Genomic DNA, 15,765 nt, shown 5'->3' with positions numbered 1-15,765 from the left:
TAAAATCATCAAAGGCCAGTTTCGAAAGAAAAATTGCCCTAGACACTAAATAGAATCACAAGGCCTTCTTTAGTTATGTCGGGAATATGGGTGGAAACTCCCAGATATGCTCTGAATTGTTGCATAATGGTACAAAATATACAGAACCTACAGACATAGCCAACATCCTGGCAGACAGATTCAGCGCAAACTCCCCCCCCTTCCCCCCCCAAAGGAGCAAATGCCTATCTCAACTGAATGTAAGCTCCCTGACATCACAGATGCACAGGTGAAAGCTGCCCTCTCCAAAGCAAAAAACACAGCATCTAAGGGACCGGACGGTGTCCCAGGCTGTGTCTTACACGAGCTCCAAGAAGAACTGAACCCTCACATTAAGTCACTGTTCAAACTTAGCCTTACTACAGGATATGTACCCAAAGAATGGCATACAGCTACAGTGGTCCCACTCCACAAAGGTGGTGCCACAACGGACCCCGGGAACTATCGCCCCATAAACCTGACTAGTCTGGTCTGTAAAGCAATGGAGCGTATTATCATGGAACTCATAAACAAAGACATTGGGAGCCTCCAGACACTGGACCCTTCCCAATTCGGCTTTGTTAAGGGCAGATCTTGCCTCTTAAACCTAGTTGATTTCTTTGAAACAGTTACCAAAGCCATAGATGAGGGCAAGGTAGTCCACACAGCCTACCTGGACCTCACAAAAGCCTTCGATACAATACCCCACTCAGGCATCATAAATAAGCTTACCAGCTTAAATATCAACCCCTATATCACAAGATGGGTTGCAAACTGGCTCAGAGATAGAACCCACATGGTCAGAATCATAGGTGCCATGTCCGAATCCAAACCAGTTACAAGTGGCATCCCACAGGGCTCAGTTCTGGGACCTCTCTTGTTCGGTATATACTTCCATGAGGTTCAGGCTAACACGGGGGGATTATGGCTGACAAAGTTCGCAGATGACTGCAAACTGGAGGCCATAATTGAATCTCCAGCTGACACAAGCATCCTCCAAAAGGGTCTCACAGGGACGGATGCTTGGTGCCAGAGCCACGGCCTCAAGCTAAATGCTAAAAAGTGCATAGTCATCCCCTTTGGGAAAAACAAGGTGCCCACAAATTACCACATAGGTGGTAATCCACTAAGTACGGAAGAAGTAATTAGAGATTTGGGGACCAACGTAGATAGTAATCCCTCCTTTGATAATCACGTTGCCAGAGTGGTTAGAAAGACCTTCTATACAGCCCACCTTATCACGAAAGGGTTCGCATCTAGATCAAGAGAGGTCATTGTGCCCCTCTACTCGTCACTCATCAGGCCCATAATTGAATACAATGCCCCTTTTTGGATGTACCTTACCCGACACCTGCAGCAACTGGAGAGACCCCAAAAGTACCTCACCAAGAAGATCATGGGCTACAAACAGATGTCCTATGCAACTCGACTAAAGAAACTCCAGCTCTACTCAGTTGCTTACTGCCTACTCAGAGGCGATCTATGCCTGATGTACAAAGCCATGTCAAACCCAGAATTAATGGACATGCTCCACCTCAAAAAATCCTAGTCCCTTAGAGCTACACGCTCCAGGGACTTAAACCTCAGCATAAATAGGACATGCTGGAGGGACAGATTCATTTCCCAGAGGCTCCCCTCACTCTGGAATAGAATCCCAATTCATGTTAGACATAGCCCCTCGCTGACCCTCTTCAAGCGAAATCTGGATGCGTGGATGGGAAATCGCAAATTCACCCCTGGGATCTCTTCTGTGTCCCTGCTAGACAGAGGCACAGTAAACTAATCTTAAAAGGGTACTTTCTGTGACCTACTTTACAGAGGCACAGTAGGCTAATCAAATAGGGAGGCGGAAGCCAAATACACTCTGGCTAGGCTTATAAATGCCCTAGGGCAGATAGCCTAGTATCTACCTATGAACCTATAATAAGAACAATAATTGCTTTACTTATAATTAACTTTTCCCTTTTTACTATCTGTTTAATAATTTCTTGCAAAGTGGTGTATATGCTTTACACTCTACCCGCCAGTTTAACAAATTCAATAAACTCCAGTCTCTCTCAGGCACTTTTTCTTGCAAAGCTACATTTCACAAATGTGACTGATGTTTTAGTCAACAATTTATTCACTAATGTTAATGTTGTTGATCTTCGTGTTCATCTCCCAGCAACAGACTCTTATTCAAGTCCAAGGTACTCTTGATTCTTCTAGTCAACTCCTGTGCTTTTTTTTCTGACTCTCAAGCATTTTCCTTTGGAACATTGGAAAAAGGGTTCACTGGCAAAGTCTCTCTATGAGCTTTATTGTGAGATGAATGAGATGCAGAGTCCCCTTCTGTTTTCTGGGTCACTATTTGTTGGATACGCTTTTTTTATTCCTTCCTTAGCCTGTTCTGCATCAAAAAATGCTTTTATCCTCCAGAAAAAATATTCTGAAGACAGCTGGACACAGCAGCTTGAATCCCAAACCTGCCTCTTGATATTCTCTGACTGCTAGGATAAATTTATTTATTCACTGTACATCGGGCAGAAGAGAATAATTTTCCACAAACACTCTGCTGTTCCCAACTATTAACACTTTTCCTTTCTGCCACAGTTTTGTCGGGATCAACTCTCTACGCTGGTATGACTGCATCTTTAAAAATACAGGTCTTGGCAGTTTTCTCATTGCCAGTTTTGGAGCATACATTCAATGTGCCCTTTCAATTAACAAATCCTGTTGTATAATACCAGACCAGTGGCTAATCTGTGCTTTCATAAAATTAATACAATCTGTGCCTTACAGTTTCTCTGGTACAGTGAAAATTTCAAGTTTTCCCTGCACCCTCCATCTTCTAACGTAAACATTATTTGAAAAAGCTCATATTTAGTGAGCCTTTTCTTCATTTCAACCTCTAATTTTTGCAGTTTTTATCAATTCATCTAAACAACTAGTTAAAGCTTATTCTCTCTCTATCCTTTTGCTTTTGAGTTGATAAACTCCTTTGTTTCATTAATTTTAATCACATCTGAGTACATTTGAGTTCTTTTTCCTCTAAATTACTGGAAGCAGTCTCTTGTACCAAAGCTGAAGCTTCAACAGCTTTTTAATAGGCAGCTGCAGAAATCTTCCCAGTCAGTGTTTTCTACTCACCTAATCTGGTTGATTTTCTTTCAGGTTTTCTAAATATCTGCTTTGCTGGCTTCCAGGCAGTATACTTATTAGCCAGTAACTTAATTTTATTCAGGCTGACAATATCTCTGGCTCTTATTTCTCAGTTTCTTTTTATACACTAGGGGAGACGAAATTAAGCTGTTTATCAGTGTGCAGCCATCTTGGACGTCCTTTTTGGAAAATTTTTGTTGAGAAATAAGGGAGTGCTCTTACAAACAGTTGGGAAAGCTAAATTGAACAGTGTGCAGCCATCTTGGACATTCTCATTGGAGAATTTCTGTTACAAAATAAAGGAGTACTCTCATAAATATTTGGGAAAACTAAAATAATAGAGCATAATATAGAGAATACATGTGGACTGAAAATTAGACTAAGACCACTTACAGTATTACAGTCATTGAAACAATTAGCAAGATAAGTTAAAAAAAATCTTAAAGTAGGTATGAGAGAAAAATCTCAGAAAAACTTCTGGATATAGCCCATGATACTCCTTTTTAGTTTATTTGGGCATAAAATGTACAAAATGATATTTTTCTTTACTGGACAGCTACTGCAAAAGATGTTAAAGAAAGGGTTAGCATTGTCAGACTGGCCATCACCTACAAACTGAAGGGAGCAGCTCAACAGTGCTAGTCTCCAAGTCAGAAGGAAGTATTAGATAAAGGACACTGAAGATATTTCAAAGTCTGATTAACCTGTTCCCAGAGTTAATGACTTTATAGAGTACCTACTCCAACACATTAGACTTGATGAAGGGATACTGGTAGATACCACTTATCCCTCTGCCAAGGAAAAGCAGCATTTGTAGACCTTAAAGGCTTCATTCAGTATACAATGATAACATTTAGTCTACAAAGAGCCCTGACACCTTCCAGAGGCTGAGGGATAAAATGCTGAAGCCCCACTGCTGAATACCTGGATTATGTGGTCATTCATTTAGAGGAGTGGGAATCTCACCTAAAAATGCAGGCTGTGTTAAAGTCCATAAGGCAGGTAGGCTGACAGGAAATGCTAAGAACAATAAACTAGTTGCAATGCAAGCTATGGACATGGGTACTAAGTCCACAAATAGCAGAGGGACAGACTATAAAAAAATGCTCTATATCCTCTACTAAGAAGCAGGAGAGGGCTTTTCTTTAATGAATCTATACTACAAAACGTTTGAATCTAATTATCTTGCAAGGTGCAATGAATGGCCTTTTAAGGCAAGCAGAGTCTTTTGTACAGTAAAAATGATCCTTTGTTCTGAAAATGTGTTAGCAATTCCTAATTGTATTAAAGTGTTGATTTTACATGGCAATGCATAAGAGGTAGGTTTGGGGAACATGCTACCCAAAACATTTAGGGAGAGGAATACCTGCATGCTGTATCTACAAGAAGCTGACTAATGCATAAAGAAGTTATGCAGCGATTAGAAGAGAGACTCTAGCAATAAAGTGAGCTTTTTATGTCTGAAAATAATATTTTGCGTTGACACTTCAATTTGATAACAGATCAAGCCCCTTTCCAATGGTGAACTAGTCAAATAAATGATAATAACAAATTGTGGTTGACATTATCCTTCCTAAAATGTTCAGTATACAGTACTGCACAGACCTGGATTTGCCAACAGAAATCCTGATAGGTTGTCCAGGGCTTACAGACTATCCTTATGATTCCAAACTCCCTGATTTTTACTGAGAGGGGGCAGTTTTAATATGTCACTTATGGAAATGTGTATGGACATTTAAATGTACACTCAGGTAAATTCAGAAAGTGTACTACAGTACGGAGTTTGGGAATATTCTCCCAGCAAGTTAGTTCTTCACATGGAGGAACAACTATGGGGTGACCTGGAAGTGCAGAGTAAGACAGTGAAGTTGGGGATAACCTGTGAATATACCTTCTGGAAAGATATGGTTTTAGAGCTGAAAGCTGGGCTTGGAGTTGGCCTGTATCCTTGGAATTTTCTTGTGTTACAAGACAGATTTTATTCTAAAGCTGTTCTGTGGTCTGAACATTTGTGTGTGAAACTCATTAAGATACTGCTTTCTTACTTTCAAAACAGCCAAACCAAGTAATCTAATATTTTGGTTTGTGGATTAGTGAATAAGACGCAGGACTTCGGATCCAAGATCAGCCAGTTCTAAAGTCTTAAGCCCACTTGGCTACGTCTCATTTAACAATAACTCCCAGCTCTTCCATCAACTCCCCAGACTGAGTTTGCCACATGAAATGAATCATAATGATAAAACATATAATACTGAAAATATAGCTTCCAAAACTGGAATATGACCACCACGGAGAATACAAGATTTGAGAAAGTGGTTAAATATGACCCCTATGTCGAATCATCTCAGGAGTAAAGGCTCACCAAGTCAGCAAGAAGGTGGGGGGCAAGAGGGTGGGAAGGTTGAACCAGATGGAAACAGACAACAAGGATCTACCATTATGGTGAGTCTATAACTTAAATATCCAATGTTCTCTGCTCTGTCTGGCTTCTACCTGTCAGACAGAGTCCTCAGCCACTAAAGAAGTATATTCTGCAACACAGTGGAGCTAAAGGAAGCCCTGGATCTAGATGGAATATCCAGCTTATAATGATTCACAAAAGTGTAGTGACCCAGCCAAGTAGCAGCTGCACAAATATCATCTACCTACACTCTAGAAAATAAAGCTATAGAAGTAGCCACAGCCCTTGTTGAATGACCTTTAGGTTTGTGTGGAAGTTTAGCTTTCAGAGAATATGCAAACAAAATACAATCTGACAGCTACTTGGATAAAGTTGCTTTAGACGGAAGTTAACCCATTCTGGATTTTGAAAAGAAGACAAACAACTCACTGGATTTTCTGATAGCTTTGGCATGATCCAAATAAAACCTCAATTGCCAAACAATGAAAAAGGTATTTACCTTTGTTGGAGAAAGTGGGAAAAAAAACACAGGAATATGAATTAAACTGTTAAGGTTATTCTCAGAAGCTACCCTTGGCAGAAAGGAAGGCTTCATACAAAGAGAAACCCTGTCTTTATGGAACATGAAATGGGAGGGGGGTGAAGAATCAAGACCTTGCAACTCTCAAACCTTTCTTGTGGAAATAACTGCCACCAAAAACACAGTTTTCGAAGACAAGAGCTTCAAGTCCAAAGTAGCTGAAGGTTCAAATGGAGGGGCTGCAGGAACCTGCAAAATGAAATGCAAATACCAAGGGAGGAACTGGATCCTGTACTGGGGGATGCAGTAAAAAGGTACTCTTGAGAAAGCCTTTGAAATCTTGAGGGAAATCAGAGGCATATTATTTCTGCTGAAACGAAAGCTAGAAATAGTCACCAATTGCACTTTAATTGTAGAAAAACTGGAACCTAACTCAACTCAGCAAGAAAATCCAAAACAGATTATAAACCGGCAGAGAAAGGGTCAAGTCCCCAAGATTCTGCCCACATGACAAACTGTTTCCATTTACTGGAATACAATTTTCTAGTACACTGCTTTTGAAATGAAGACAAGATGTAAACTACAGCCAGGGAAAGCTAGGGATTTCTGACTATCAAAGGAATTGGAGGAACCATGCAGTTAACTTGAGGGACTGAAGGTTGGGAGGATCACCCGCTGGATGAGCATTGTGATCTGGAATCGAATCCAGTACCCAAGGGGAGTACTTCAGAAGAGGTCAAAGGAAGGGAAACTATACCTGATGAGACTAAAAAGGGGCTATGAGGATCACCATATCTCTGCAATGGGCTGTTTAATAAAGAAACTTTATTATCAGGGGAACTGGGGGATAAGCATAAAGAAGCCCCAGGGACCAAGCCAGCACCAGAGCATCTGTGGGTGACTGTCCCGGAGGGAGAATGATGGCATAATAGTAGCTGCACTTGCTGTTGGACAGGGAGGCAAATAGGTTGCAACAAGAGTGCCCAAACACTAAAACATCTGAGCTGCAACCTTCGGATTTAGGGATCACTCATGAAGCAACAGAATGCTCCTGCTGAGGCTTTCGGCCAGAACACTGGATTTCCCCAGGATGTGTGTTGCTACCAGAAACCACTGAGAAGAGACAGCCCATTTCTAAGCCCTCATGGCCTCCTGGCAAAGAAAATAAAAATGTGTCCCCTCTGTGTATTGAGATATAAGACAACAGACATACTGTCTTGTCTGTATCATAATCACACTTCTGAGAAGGGCATTCTGAATGGCCTGCAATGCAAGAAGGACTGTTGTCATCTCCAGGACACTGATTTGAATATGTTCCTCTGCAGATGAGCAGGACCCTTGAACCATCCCCCCTTCAAAATGCCCCATCCCAGGAGGGAGGCATCAGTGGTGACCATGGCCGAGGGAGAAGAAATCATGAATAATCTCCCATCGGTTACCAAAGGAGACTGCAGCCACCAATGAATTTGGTTGTGACACACTTTTGTTAACCACATGGGAAAATCCAAAGGATGAGTAAAGAAGGACCACGGAACAGCTAGAGTCCATTGTAGAAGCCTCATGTCATTACTGGCTAAAGGAACCAACCCTGTTGACACTGCAATATGACCTAAAAGCATGTGTTGGTGGCTTTGGAGTTGCAATCGCTGACAAAGCCTGAGCCCAAAAGTTGAAAACTCTGGAATTTGTAAGTCTGGTATCTTGGCTGATCATGTCTAAATGACAGCCTATGAATTCTATAATTTGTATGAGGTGAAGGCTTGATTTTAGATAACTGATTGTGAGGCCTAAGTTGTCCCATAGTTGAAGTAAGGAGTTTCTGGCTGTGATCAATGATGCCCTTGTGGGGACGGTGGACAGCCAATCATCCGTATACAGAAAAAGCTGGAATCTCTGCAGCTGGAGCCAGGCTGCCACTACTGCTGTGTACTTTGGCCCCAGGCTGTAAGAATAGTATCTTACTGAAATGCCTGTCTATCTTGATGTGATAGTAAGTGTCCTTAAGATCTATCGAGCACATCTAATCATCCTTCCTCAGAGGAGGTAAAATGGACTGAAACATGGCCATCTGGAATTTGGTCTTTTTGACGAATAAATTGAACTTGCTTAAATCCAAGACTGGTCTGAAGTCCTTTGTTTTCTTTGGAACTAAAAAGAACCTGGAATAGACTCTGGATCCTTTTTGGTCTGGTGGAACCTCCTGAATGACTTGATTTGTAAGACACTTGCAAATTTCTACAGCTGCGTAAAGTTTCTGATGGGGGTGGAACATGTAGGAGATGCTTTGGGTGACAATTTGAAACTTCTAAAAAGGGAATGTAATAACTTCTGGATACGACTCTCAGCACCCAGGTTTCTGAGGTGATGGCCTCCAGGTTTTTGGGTGGAAAGCCAGATAACCCCCGAATGCCTCCAGAGAACAGCAGCTGGGCAACTCTTCAGGATCATTGAAAGGGTCTGCTGGAAAAAGCTCAGTGAAAGCCCTGATTCTGCAAACTGCTCCTGCCCCACAGACGGCATCTGTTATAAATTCCACTCCCACCCCATCCTCAGGAGGAACCCTCTGGAGGAGTGTCCTGGGAAGAATACTGTGATTTTTCTGAAGAAGAGATGTTTACCCATCTTCTGATTCACTGAATAGGCCCTTTAGGGGGTAGCAAAGTAAACTCCAAAGGCAGACATGGTATTTCCCTCCCATGTGCTCGTTGTCAGTGGCTTTATCTTTTGGCCCAAAGGAGGAGGACCCATCAAAAGGGGCAGTAATGAAGAATGCCTTGAAACATTCTGTGAAGTTGCACAAATGCATCCAAGCATGGTGCTGCATGTCAGTACTAGAGCCTGCTGCTCGAGATGCTCCACTGGCTGCATTTGAGATTAGCCTCATGGAAACATTGGTGATGGAAACCAGGGTAGACAACTGAGTTTCCAACATCTTCTGTGTTTCTGGAGACTACTGCATACTGAGGGTACTTGACACTTGAGGCACTAGCTCCTGTTGAATTTTTGTTAAGTGCAACAGGTAATTAAGGGATCTTAATGCAAAAGGGGCTGAGGCATAGGAATGCTTCCCTAAACTACCCAATGCCTGAAACCTCTTGTTTGGGGTAATGAATCGAGGAGCTCTCTTCAGAAATTTCCTTCTTAGTGGTTGCCACCACAACAGCATCGATGGCCAGACCCTAATTCCAATGTGGCCAGTCCTTGGGGGAGTGGTAAGAACCTTATCCTGCTTTCTGGGGATGGGCTCCACTGAGTTGGATTCCTTCCATGCCCTCCTGATTAACAGGGCAGAGACACCTTCCTGTGAAAACTTATGGGATCCTTCTCTTTCCTCGAGGGCAGAATCCTTGCTGAGAAATTTCTCCAGGGAGTCCAGGTGTTTCTTCTTACACCCTATTTTTCTGAAAACCTCCTGATCTGACAAATCCGGGGAGGAAGGGGAAAAGTCGGGAAACTCCATCATGTGGGCAGACTGGAGGCTGACTGACATTGGCTGTCCAGTAGCAAAATGATGACTGGTCGGAGGTGCTGATGAGGAAAGGGAGGGAGATGCCATCTGCAGAATTCCAACCTTTCGCTCAAGAGGAGAACATTCTCTCTAGAACGTCAAAGGGTGAGGCAGAGGCTGGATTCTTGGGTCTGAGGGTCCAAAAACCCAAAGGTACCAGATACAACCCTGAATCTGGGGGAGCCATGCCTGGACCTAACACTGAGATCAGTACTGAGCTTCCAAAGCTGAAGCCCTGGTGGAAGCGATGATCCCAAAAGCAGGAATTGTTGACCCAAATCCAGAAACACCAGCCTTGACTCCATGGCTCAGAGATCCCGGCAACCTCAAAAAAGTGGGGGGTTGAGACTACCAAGGAAAAGGATGGAGCCAAAAACAGCCAAGCCATCACAACTAACACACAGGATGGAAATTCAGACAGTACTGAAGGCCTTGGATCTGAATGGGCCGAGGGAGGAAGCCAGAAGGATGGAGCTGAACGTCTCGGTTTTGGACCTGGACACAAAGGAATAGGGCCTAATTGCACCTGCAAAAAAAGACCTCAACAGCTGATCCAGATCAGTGGTTTTAATGCTGCTCATCGACCTCAATAACCTCAATGACCAGATGCATGCTGAATCCAAGCAGGAAAGGCCCTGAAATGGGGAGGACTCCAGTGACCGCTCAGGTGGGGTGCTCAGAGCAACAAGGGAAGCTGACCTACCTAAAGTAACCCCTTTGATCAAGAAGGAGCTTGGGATGCTCGGAGCTGCAAAAGAAGTTTTACCAGTTTTTTGTGCCAAAGGCAATCAGTTCTGAGATTTTGGGGCCAATACTGGCGCTGGGGCTGAAGGGACCTGAAAGTAGTGGGACCTTTGGGTCCAGCAAGCCCGAGGGAACAAGGCCAGAAGTAGAAGATGGACAGACTCCTTGCAATCCCCTTTGGAAAGTATGCGGTCTCACTGTTAGGGCTTTTCAGAGATGAGGGACAAGTCATTCCATAAACAGAGGCCAAAGTACAGTAAACTCTCACTTAACCGGTACTCAAGCAACCAGCACTCTCAAGCAACCGGCAAAAAAAAAAAAAATCAAAGAAATACAGTACAGTGTGAACAATTCAATTTTCATGTGTTGCATTTTTTGCCCCCCCCCACCCCCCACCAGAAACATACCTTTTGTTTTCAGAGTTTTAGAGTTTTAAAAAGATAGAAATAAATTCCTTTTCTCCCCAACCTGAGAACAAGTCAAACCAAACAAGTTAAATCGTTAAAATGGCAACACTTGCTCCACACTCACTCACTCAGTTTGCATCTGATTGCACATTCCCTCTCCGATCTCTCACACACACAGTCTCTTCAGCTTTCATACATGCATTCACTCACTCTTTCACTCTCTGATCTCTCTCAGACACACACTTCAGCTTTCATACATTTCTCCGATCTCTCACACACAGTCGCTTCTGCTTTCATACATGCAATCACTCACTCTCTCCCAGTTCAATTAATTCAGTTCCAATCCACTCAGCATGCCATTGAAAACTGTTCTGTGTGCCATGCTTTCTAGCAGAAATATAAGTTTAAAATATTATTATTATAGCCAAGCTTTTAATTATTGCATTTCAATATTAAAATCAAATCAATACAGTATTTATGGTATGGTATGGTATAGTATAGTATAGGGGACAGTATTAGTCAGGCCTATTTTTAATAGTAACACTTAAGCAACCAAAAACTACAGTTATCCGGCATCTACCAATCCCCATGGGTGCCGGTTAACTGAGAGTTTACTATAGTTCAATCTGAGGGTAACACCAGCTTGGCCCTAGTACCAAAACATTCACAGATAGATTATCCAGAATCAAGATGCTCCGGTCCCAAAAATAAACGCACTTCAGGTGTATATCCTGGGAAGGCAACTTGTGCTTGGAAGAAATGCACTTCTTAAAACCTTTATCCATACCTAATACTAAACTAAGCTAAGGTACTGTAGCAACACAAGATTCCACACAAAAACAGCACAGCAACACTAGGACCCAACAAAAGGGTGGGAAGATAAAGGTATGACACAAAAAACACTACCTATCTACTTAACTAACTAGAAAGACAAAGAACAAAAAAAGAGTACAAACCAAGGTTAAGGGAACAGCAAACTCTCACCAAATCACTATGCTAACTTTTCAAGAAGAAGAGAAAGCAAAGCGGAACCAAGATCAAGCTACAAACCTGAATTGCAGCAAACTAGATCTGGGGAGTTGATGGAGGAGCAGGATGCTATGAGTAAGGAGGCAGAGCCAAGTGGACTAAAAACTTTAAAATTGGCAGATCCAAAGTCCCACAGGTTGAAGCCAGATGGAGTAGATATTACTGGATTCTGTGTTTTCACATGTCCTGCCTCCAATGTCTTTCTGGAACTTACACTTGTAAAACAGTTTTGTTACAAATAAGTATGCATACTCTTGCAGCCACAAGATGATTATACAGCAGTTTATTCTGCGCAGCATTTATTTTATGTTTTAGTCAGAGTAGTTAGGAAAAAAGGCAAAAATGAGTACTGTGGAGTATAGAAAGGCATCATCTGTCATAGTTGTCTAAAGAGAGCAAACAAAGGGAATTCTGAATGTCTTTATGTTCAAGGAGGCAAAAAGTAGCACAATCTTTTCATGGAAGACCATAAAATGCAAAGTGAATTGAAAAGACTACACCCAGAGCTGTGAATAAAACATCTTCAAGCAAATGAGAGAACGAAACATCTAGTGGTACTAAGACAGCAACAGAAGCAAGAAGAAAGGGAGAAGCAGCACCAGCATGAAATGGAGCTGCTGGCCTTCATCAAAGGCATGCAAGTAGAATGGATGAAAAACAATCCCTGGGTACCAAGTTCGGCACACAACTACTTACTCAATATAAAGGGTTGAGGGGAAACGACAGTTTTATTTGGATATTTGACAATCAGCAAAAAAATGAGCAGGTAAGGCAAGGTATATATTTTATTTAACATTTGTTTACCTTGAAGTCTGACTGGGAATGAAACCAATTTTCATCGGAGGCCCAGGGAGAAACACTCCAGATGCATGACTTTGTAATGTGGGAGGAAATCTACATGGACGCAGGGAGGATATGAAGACTCTGCAGAGAAGGCATCCCAGCCAAGAATCGAACCAGAGAACCTCTTGCTTTGAGGTGACAATGCAACCGCTGCACCACTGCACCGTCCAAGGTATGTGTTCAGTAAACTTGTGTGATTATGTCAAAGTCAGAAACATTTTGTTTAAATGCTTTAAGCTTACTCCTATAGCTCAAACAAAAAGAAAGGTGGATGACAGTGTAATTATATCAACAAAACAAGCACTCATCTTCAAAGCTAGGTAAGTGGATGTCAAGTTGCTACATGAGGATACTACTGAGTACTTTGAGTCACAGTCACTAAAAGCATCACCACACAGGCAAACCAGAAACCATGGCTGACAAGCAGGGTATATGAGCTCCTGAAAATGAGGAATGCTGCATACAGATAAAATAACAAAGATGCACTCAGGGTGGCTGGAGCTAATCTCAACAGGGGTATAAAGAAGGCAAAATGTGAGTATGGTCAGAGAATACAGAGTCACTTCAATGACACCAGATGGCTGTGGTAGGGGATACAAGCTATAACAGACTACAGGCCTGTTTCTTCAAAAAGTGACAACAACATTAAATTCCAATTTATTTCCAATAAAAAGTCCAAACACCAAGTAAACCAGTGTTAAAAATTAGCTTCACATACTTCAACCACCTTAAACTGCTATAAAATAATTCTTAACAGCAATTTAAACTATATTTACTTGTCAAAGAGTAAAATCACCACAGCACATTCGAGCAACTTCATTCATAGTAAAATCGCAATTTGATGTTTAAAAACACAAACACCAGCATCATACATATAGTAAATAATACATAAATGCTAAAATAAAAATCCAAGTTCTGCAAAATTTCCATGTCATAAGAAAGAAATAAAGCAGGATAACAACATTCTGACTACACAGGATAGCCCCTAATTTCTAACAGTAGACATGCACAATGTACATTTGACAGAAGCACTGAAAGTTTTATCAGAAACAGTAATTACAAACATTTGTCAAAGAAAGAAGCCAAATAAACACTGTTACAAGCATGAATTCCACATGATTTTATGTAAACACTTACAGAAATAAAATATTTAAATAATATATTTTTAAATAACCATAACATTGAATATAGAATAATAAATGTAATAATAAAATGAAAGGAACGAGGTCCCCAAATGGAGCTTATCTGAGCAGTAGCTCAGAAAAAGCAACACTGCATCCAATGAAGTGTCAGAAGACTTTTATTCTTTGGATAACAGAAAAAGGCAGAACACTCACTTCCTGATACAGCTGAAGGCTTCCCTCTCAGAATATTCTCAGCCAATCAGCTGTCAAAGGAGGGGACAGTGACCGGAGTCTGAGCTTTTGAAAACTGGCTAATACTGGGTTACTTTGGCAGATAACCCCAAAAGCCGCTGAAGCAAAGGGAATGATGAACATCAGGAATAGCTTGTCCTGTCTAAAATGGCCAGGGAATCCTGCATTGTTTTCAACTGGTAGCAAATTAGATTCAATAAATTCTTAGAAAAAAATATAAAATTTTAGATGATGATCTAGCCACAGCAACAAAACACAGACTACATTAGCAGTCTTTCTTGGCAGCCTTTTGTCCACAGTTGATATTTCGGAGCTGGACTGTAGGATACTTTCCAGCAGTAAATTTGAAAAAAGCAGTGATGAAAACCTGGAAATATGTTTCTTTATAAACGTTTTTATTGGATTTTAACAGACATGAACAAGATCAACAAAATTCAACCTACAAATAAACTAATAAAACTATATACATATGATATCCATGACAAATACTGTCACTAATCATCAACACTAACACTTCTCTAGAAGATCTTTACGCTTTAGCCAGGATAACTTTTTATAAGTAATATCTGTAGTTCTATTACGTAAAGTTTGTACTTCTTTACTGCATACAACCTTTGCTAGACAAATAAGTTCTGAGAAAGAGGGGAAGTTTTTATTTTCCAATTAACTGTAACAACCTTTCTGGCAATAGCCAAGACAGCTCATAGGAGAGGTACTTGAGTTATGAGAACAGGATCTGGAATTGGAACATTAAATAAAATCTAGGAATCTGTACTATTACATTTGTATGACAATACGGCTTTAGTAAAGTTTCCAAACTCTTCTCAAAATGGAACAACCATTCGGCATTCCAGAATCATATGTTTCCCAGTAGGCGTTCAAATTATTATTATTACATCTCCAGCATCTTGAATTTTCTATTTTGTAAAAAAAGGCTATTTTGTGAGGTGTTAAAAAAAGAAATGTGTTTCTAATGACTACAAAACATTGAAAATTGCACTAGGGCAGTAAGAAAGAAGGGCTGAGGTGGGGACTGTAAACCCTCTAAGGACGTTATCTTGTTAATGAAGCCTAGAAAACATAAATGAAAGAAGGGGGCCACCAATCAAAAGAAGTTATAATGTGACATCACCAAGAAGTGCCATCTCAGTCTGGAGGAGATGCAGACATGCCATATATCAACACCAGTGAATGATGGGAGGAATAGTGCAGTTCATGTTACAAGTGATGCCACAATTACACATGAATTGTAACCAAATAAAAATGTTAAACACGTACGCATACACATGCACACATATACTTGAAAGTAAATGGGAGGAGGTATGAAAATTATTCTTTGAAGATGAGAGAAAGGTGTTCCTTCAATTTAAAAGCAATGGAAAGGAACTGTTCCCAACCTAAGTCAGCAAGGCTGTTAAACTTGCAATGCCTGTGAAGTAGTTCAGGGACCTGCCTTAATACTTATTAAACAAAACATTTTAAATACAGTTTACAATCCAAAAAATGCAGATCTGTAAGTCAGATTAGCTAACAAATTGGTCTAGTTTGCCTTGTTCTTGTACTGCATTAACAGTAAGGAAATCACAAAAAATAATGTTCAGCAGTCAAACATACGCATGAGTATAATGTGCCTTTCTCTTGAAAGTGCCATTCTACAGTGACGGCAATATAATTACACTGGCAGTACACAGAAATAAACTAAGGACCCAAGGCATTTGGTAGTCTCAAACAGTGGAACAGGATCAAGCCTCCCTGGTACAGTACTTTAAAGAAAAAAA

General features: G+C 41.0%; 1 protein-coding gene across 2 annotated transcripts in view; it reads right to left on the bottom strand.

The window, feature by feature from the left end:
• The window catches only part of DYNC2H1 (dynein cytoplasmic 2 heavy chain 1), a 6,555,988-nt gene that overhangs the window by 1,121,224 nt on the left and 5,418,999 nt on the right, over positions 1-15,765 (bottom strand). The gene's annotated exons all lie outside the window — the stretch shown is intronic.

This window comes from Protopterus annectens, chromosome 5.part0 (genome assembly GCF_019279795.1).
Source record: "Protopterus annectens isolate FY-2018-M chromosome 5.part0, PAN1.0, whole genome shotgun sequence".
NCBI lineage: Eukaryota > Metazoa > Chordata > Ceratodontiformes > Protopteridae > Protopterus > Protopterus annectens.
This window is presented reverse-complemented; position numbering and strand designations above follow the sequence as displayed.